The following is a 6,834-nucleotide window of genomic DNA, read 5'->3' on the forward strand; positions in this document are numbered from 1 at the left end:
TCAATGTTCAGTCCCGTAGATTATCTGCTCTGGTGCTCCCGGTTCCACATCAACTGGTCCGTTGTAAGCTTAGCCATTGCTTCATCATTTGGGGCTAAAACTGTTAGCAACATACCCTTAAGAGACCAATCTTCCCATTTCAGTTGCTAATAATGTTAGATTCACAAGAATATCAGCCATTTCATTGTATCCTCCATATAAAAGAAGGGTTTCAATGAAATCTTTAACTTTGTTTTTCTCCATTGAAATGGTGATGAGGTCCACCTGGACCAGGAGCTGGAGCTGGGGCAAGAGATGGGGCCAGGCGCCATTGCAATCATAGATTGGTAGCACCGGGGCTGAACCGGGTTTGCTGGTGGTGCTGGTTTCTTCAACCTGTGTGTTCTTGGATCAACCTCTGGTGCTCCTTCTGGTTTCACAGCTGAGATTGATGGCAAACTCCTGCGATTGTTGAAATCCTGCTGAACAGATCGTGGATTAGCAACCTTTCATCCCATGAATCACTACTCTGGCCTCTCTCCACTGCATTCACCTGAAATGATTTTCGCCGAATCTATTAACTTCTCGCCGGATTCCTGACTGCTGAGTTTGACTCTATCGCGGCACAAAGTGTTGTTATGTTGAAGAAGAGAGTTATGGCTAGGATTGATTCTGTTGGGTACAATGTGGTAAAGTAAAAGAGTCTGGAGAGATTTGAGATTGCCAGGTTCAAGCAAGAACCTCTTGAATTCAGGATCAAGATCGCGTTCAAGAGCTTCGTTCTTAGGAGCAAAGATGGTGATATTGTGTTTACCAACAGCATCTTCAAGGGTTTGTAAAAGAAGTGCTTTTTCAACGAGTTCAGCTAGTTCTGTAGATAATGGAGTCGAGAAGGGCTACAAGAACGGGAGTTTGAGTTGGATTTGGCCAGAATAAGTGCCAATCACTATGGTTTTCCTTGCAATGCAGAAAAAGAAACCCCAGATGGAAAGTAGAGACAAGAAGAAATGGATGAAGAAAATGTTAAAACATGACAGAGTTACCCCATATTGTTTTTTATAGGTTTTTTGGGTTGATCCGAGTTGACCCGGGTCAACCCATCTGACCCTGACCTGGAGGGTCGACCGGGTCAATGACCGGGTCGGGTTTTAAAAACTATGGCTTCAACGTCTTTTCACCCCGTTCATCCAAAGCTCCTTGTAATCAATTATTACTAACCACACACACAACACACCACACACATATATATATATATAATGCTCTCGCAAAACCGTGGGATAAGATAATCTCCTGCCTTTCTCTTGAATAATCTCTTCTGATCGGTAGTTTCACATTTATGTATTTACAGGGAATTATTTTAATACATGTTCGACAATGGAAATAGACAGCTTGTCTTTGGAGATCAAAAGAAAAGCAGAAAAAACCAAGTACGTGGGAAAAGTTAAAAGACCTGAGGGATTCCAGTATCAACTAGCTTGGCATGTAGTATTGTTGTTCTTATCCCACTAATAATTTCCAAAGCAACAACCCCAAACTGTAAACATCTGCTTTGTCAGTCAAGTAACCCCATAGTGCATATTCTGGTGCCATATATCCTCTGCACATCAAGATAAAGAACACTTGTAATTTAACATTGAAAAAGGAATACCAAAAATCGCAGCTTTTTTAAAGCATGTGGTGACTAACATGGTTCCAGCAACTCGGGTGCTGATGTGGCTCTTCTCTTCTTCATCAAGCCTAGCCAATCCAAAATCAGATATTTTAGGATTCAGATTCCCATCAAGTAGCACATATGTAGCTTTGATGTCTCTGTGAGCGATCTTAAGTCTTGATTCTTCATGGAGAAAAGCTAGACCTCTAGCTATCCCAATACAGATCTTAAGCCTTGTAGGCCAATCCAGATTAAGCTGATTGTTTTCTTGACCTACAAATCATCCGATAAGAAAACACAGTGTTATCCATGTGATCATTTCAGTTATACTATGCATTATAATATTTTAGGTGAATATTCTCATTTAAAATTGATGAACACTCACGAAACAGAGCACGTGCAAATGTCATTAGTGGCAGCTCTAATTTGCTTCAGAGAAATGTTCCCTTTGGAAAATCAAGTCCTTTGACATCTGTTCAAGTAGGAGACAGGACATAAAGTGCCAACGAATTGTTTGTCTTTTGATATATTTACGAGTCAAAATCAGTTCTGGAGAAAAGTAGACCATGAAACTACATTGAAAAGAGGCATTTTTCATTCTCCAACATAAGCATGTCTACCCTGAACTTTCCTCCTCCTCAGGAAAGCACCCTTACTAGATACGATGCCAATCAAACTCATACAATTAATAATTGTGTGATCATCTTGAGGTGAAATATCACAGTTTGTATCTGAATAAAAGATAAGCCCATGAAACTTGATGCTTCTTTTGCCTTTCTTTTCCCTAAATGTCCATGCATAATTTTAGCAAAGAAATCTCAACTTGTTTCCATCTAGTTCATAATCTCATACTAGAAAGAAAACCAAATCCATAGGATGCTGTTTGAGGCTGCAGTGTTTGGGCAGCTATGTAAGTTATACCCACATACAATTTTTCCTACATCTGGCAAACATGGATGCAGCATGGAATTTTATTAGACTACTAACACAGACATGGGTAAATAATATATATGGCGTTACCTCTTTTCCTGCGCAATTTTCCTGGCAAGTTTCCTTCCCACCAAAGAATTACCAGTATAATGGCAACCAGGCATGATGCTCCAACGGCTCCAACAACCACATAAACAATTCCCTTCTTTTTCCCACTAGAACAAACTTTCAAATCTGCCAATTAAACAGAAAAATTAGTCACAATCACACACACACAGATTGGATATTTAAACTAAAATATGACACTTCCTTAAATTACATGAGTTTCTCTGTAATAATTAACCCAAATGGGACTTGGATGCCAGAATCTGAATAATACTCTCTTGAGGTGCCAAACTATTTTATCATAATATTGGAGAACTTATAAATAAAATAGTTGTTTCATACTATCCACGCCTTCCTGAGTCTCTGTTACCCTACACTACATTTACATTTACAGGGGAAGGAGAGGAGAGGAGAGGTAGGCATATTGTTGTGGATCATAAGAAAAGGGAAGGTCAAATATAAGAGACATGTCAAAATTTGTTATGCAGCCCTAAAATCTTCTTCTTTAGCACTGTGGTGCTGGTTTTAAATCAATCATATGTACATGCATTGTTGATAATTGTATGATCGAGAATAAATGCCAAACATACAACTTACCAGAAAATACAGAGATGGCTGATAGGATGGGACCATAAACTCCCCTATCAGGCTTTTCAGCACTGCCAACCTCATCTTATTATTAGTCACATTGACATTCAATACTTGTTTCACTAAAGGCTTTTCAGCACTGCCAACCTCATTTCAATATTGAAACCTTTCCAAACCAATCTTTCCTGTGACAAAGTTGTCCTTGCTTCCAACTTCAAAAAAAATGTAAGTTTCACATTAGAGTGACTACTTACCTGAACATAAATGTCAAAAATACGCCTGCCTAAGCTGTTATATGTGGTGACTAACATGGTTCCAGCAACTCGGGTGCTGATGTGGCTCTTAGTGAACTGTATCTCTGCAAAGTGAAGGTTTACTGTGTAGTTCCCATTTTGTAAGCAATAATGGAAATAGGTAAGAGAAATTGTGGATATGCGAGCTGTTCGGTATAATTCAGGGATGGTTGATGATTGCAGAGATACAGTATAACGAGTATTTTGGTAATCATAATCATCCATAAAGTCCCCAGTGCTACTGAAACCCCAGAAGCTTGGTCATTTACAAAATATTTAGCTGCACCACCTTCTACTTGTCCATCTCCTTCATTTGATAAGGTTGTTTTGTTTTCATTGATGGCAACTATACCCAACGCTATTGGATCTGGCTATAGAGGTGTTGGGTTTGGCTTTATAGCTAGATCCAATGCTATAGAATCCGACTTTCAGCCACACCCACTAATTTTAGATCTAGCTGGGCCACCAGATATTTTTAATTTTATTTTTTGCCTCTTTTAATTTTTTTTCATACGATAAAGATGAAATACATTGATGAGACTTTTTTTATATTGTATAAAAGTTGGGTGATGATAATTTTTTTTTCATTTGAGGTTGGATTGAATTTTCTTATTAAAATATGTTTGTTTTTGCATTTTTAAATTGCTTTAAAAAAATTTGATTTTTTTTTAAAGAAACAAGATGCTCAAGTCAGAACTCGAGGATTTATCAAGAAAATTTGTTTTCTTTTGAGCACCTATTTTATCAGCATGTATAATACCAAGTAGCTTAATCCATGAAGTCATGACCCTTATGAAAAAAACCTTCTAGTTTTGAGAGAGTCATTTATCGGTTTAAATTGCTTACTTGATTAAAAAGGGCTTTTAAAATCACGTAATGCAGGCTATGGTTTATGGCTATGAAAGAAGAGGAATTCACAAGCTCAGAAAGGTGTTTAAGGGTTTCAAAGACCTAGGATCAACATCAACTATTCATCAATTATCTTTCTCTTATTTTCTTTGTAGAGAAAGTGACATATAACCTTGTTACCCTCAAAGATCTGAATTCTCTTAACATAGGTCATAATGCAAATCCAACATTTTCTTTGATGAATAATTAGTCTAATCATTTGAAGACATCAGAGGCTTTATCATTGATATCAAAAGACAATGTTTGAACTCAGTATTTTCTAGTATTGACTTTTGACGTTTGCTGTCTCTTTCCTTGATTGAACCTTTTTTTCTTCACAGTTTTCTTACATGCCCCCAATCTGTGGTTTCTTTATTTTATCTCTCTCTCTCAAACGTTAGACTTTTGTTCTTAGCCTTCTCCATTGATTCTAACATTGTCTTCATATTTTCAACCAAACATCCTCATTTGTCCCCAGTGTGAGGTGTGATCATAGTCAGGGTTTTTTTTAAAAAGAAAATATTCTACCAGGCTCAAAATAGAATTGCAAGGGATATATTTCAAGAAAGCGAGGGGATATCAAAGATGGCCTTTTCTCATTTCAAGCAAAATCGGTTAGAACCGATAAATTTTGACCTCATCCAGTGTAATGATTTGGACTTGCAAGAATCTTGATTCGCGAGTCCATAACTACCAAATCCACTACATGTCATTATGCATACTGCTAAAACTTAGCTATATGGTGGGTGATTCAATTTCATGTGTGAGCTCAAAATTTGTTTGGTCACCCCATATCATTTTAACAAGCATCGAGTCATTTCTGCAATCAAAATACTTTTAAACTTTTAGGATTGATTAGCCTTAATCGTGTGTTGGAGTTCGATCAAAATATTTTGCCAAAATAAACTTTGAAAGAAACATCTCATGATTCCAGAACAACAAAGAGACAAAGAACAGACATGTTTCATTAAAGGATGAGATGTGATTCCAAACAAAATGTAGAGCGTCAACATTCCATAACCATATTAATGACAATTCAACACCATCCTTGGATCAACTTTTCTACCATCTTTGTGTTTTGCCAAGCATTTTCGATCACTTGTTATTCTGAAAATGTTCGGGGGACAATATAGCCAATGACATCATCTTTCACAAACTCAACTTGCCTCTTGCTCACCATCCTCCAGACTCAATTCTTAAAATTCTTGCAACTATTCAATTGAATGGAGCGAAATCCCACCATGATATTCATCTCTTTTCTGGATTATACCACCTAGAAAACAATGGTTGTATGGGATTTAATGGAGTCGGGGAAATAAGTCTGGAGTCTAACAGATACTGTTAGACAAACTCAAGTGGCAAATGAATGTCAACCTTTGACAAAGATAATTGAGCAGTTGATGCTACAACGAGACCTGACTAGACCACATAACTAAGGTTTCCCACCTTCAGAGTTATCTCTCATCATTGTTCTGGAATCCATGGAAGAACCTTCAATCTTTCCCCTCTTCATAGCTTGTTCAATTCTTTCACCAATCCTCACAACTTCATGGAAATGTTGAGCTGAGCTTCCTATTAAATGCTCATAATAAGGGGATTGAAAGGTGTTGGCAAACAACATCACCATTTCTATATCCATTAGTGGAGGTTGAACATATGTTGCCTTATCTCGCCATCTTTATGCATATGCCCTCACAGACTCTCGGTTTCCTTCTCCATAACCATTAAGATGGTTGCATCATGAGCAGTTTCCAGATTAAATTTATACTGCTTCAAGAAGGCGTCTACCAAGTATTTCCATGTCTTGATCTTGATATTGTCTAGTCTCATATACCAGCTCAAAGCAGATTCAGTGAGACTATCTTGGAAAAAGTATATCAGCATCTTATCATTATGGATCATTTCAGCCATCTTGTTGTAGTATGACCAAAGATGGGTGTATGGGCATTCTAGTCTAGTATATTTGATGAAGTCTGACACTCTAAACTCCTTCGGCACCACAATATTTGGAACTAAACAGACTTCAACTACTATCATAGGGTGAATCAGGTTATTTCCTTCAACTGCTCTTAATCTTTCTTTTAGGGCAACCCATTTACTATGGCCCGTGGGATTGGTAAACCTATTGTTAGAAGGTCCTTTCATTGTTGGATTCATGATGATCTAAGCTTGACTTGGATAGACAGCGGTGAAAGGGACAAAATAATTCCCAGTTATTGAGTCTACCCCCAAGTTCTGAGATGTGTGAGGGACATGGATTGATGGTGTTTTCACAGGAGGCTATGTAGAAATCCCTTTTCCATTCTTGGAGCTCATCACTTGTTCAAGCAGATCTGCAAGCCTAGCTACTTCACCTTTGATGCTCTCAATTGTATTTTGATAATAGGCCTCCAATTGAGC

General features: G+C 37.7%; 1 long non-coding RNA gene and 1 pseudogene across 1 annotated transcript; both read right to left on the bottom strand.

Annotated features, from left to right (window-relative positions):
• On the bottom strand, positions 1–1,080 carry LOC127904007 (fasciclin-like arabinogalactan protein 17; annotated as a pseudogene).
• Positions 1,081–1,486: 406 nt separating this feature from the next.
• On the bottom strand, positions 1,487–2,885 carry LOC127904059 (uncharacterized). Its single transcript, XR_008056857.1, has 3 exons — positions 2,651–2,885; positions 1,666–1,903; positions 1,487–1,576 (listed from the first exon to the last, which is right to left on the bottom strand). It is a non-coding gene; the product is annotated as an uncharacterized LOC127904059 (long non-coding RNA).
• Between the last annotated feature and the right edge of the window lie 3,949 nt (positions 2,886–6,834).

Source organism: Populus trichocarpa, chromosome 11, assembly GCF_000002775.5.
Source record: "Populus trichocarpa isolate Nisqually-1 chromosome 11, P.trichocarpa_v4.1, whole genome shotgun sequence".
Taxonomy (NCBI): domain Eukaryota; kingdom Viridiplantae; phylum Streptophyta; class Magnoliopsida; order Malpighiales; family Salicaceae; genus Populus; species Populus trichocarpa.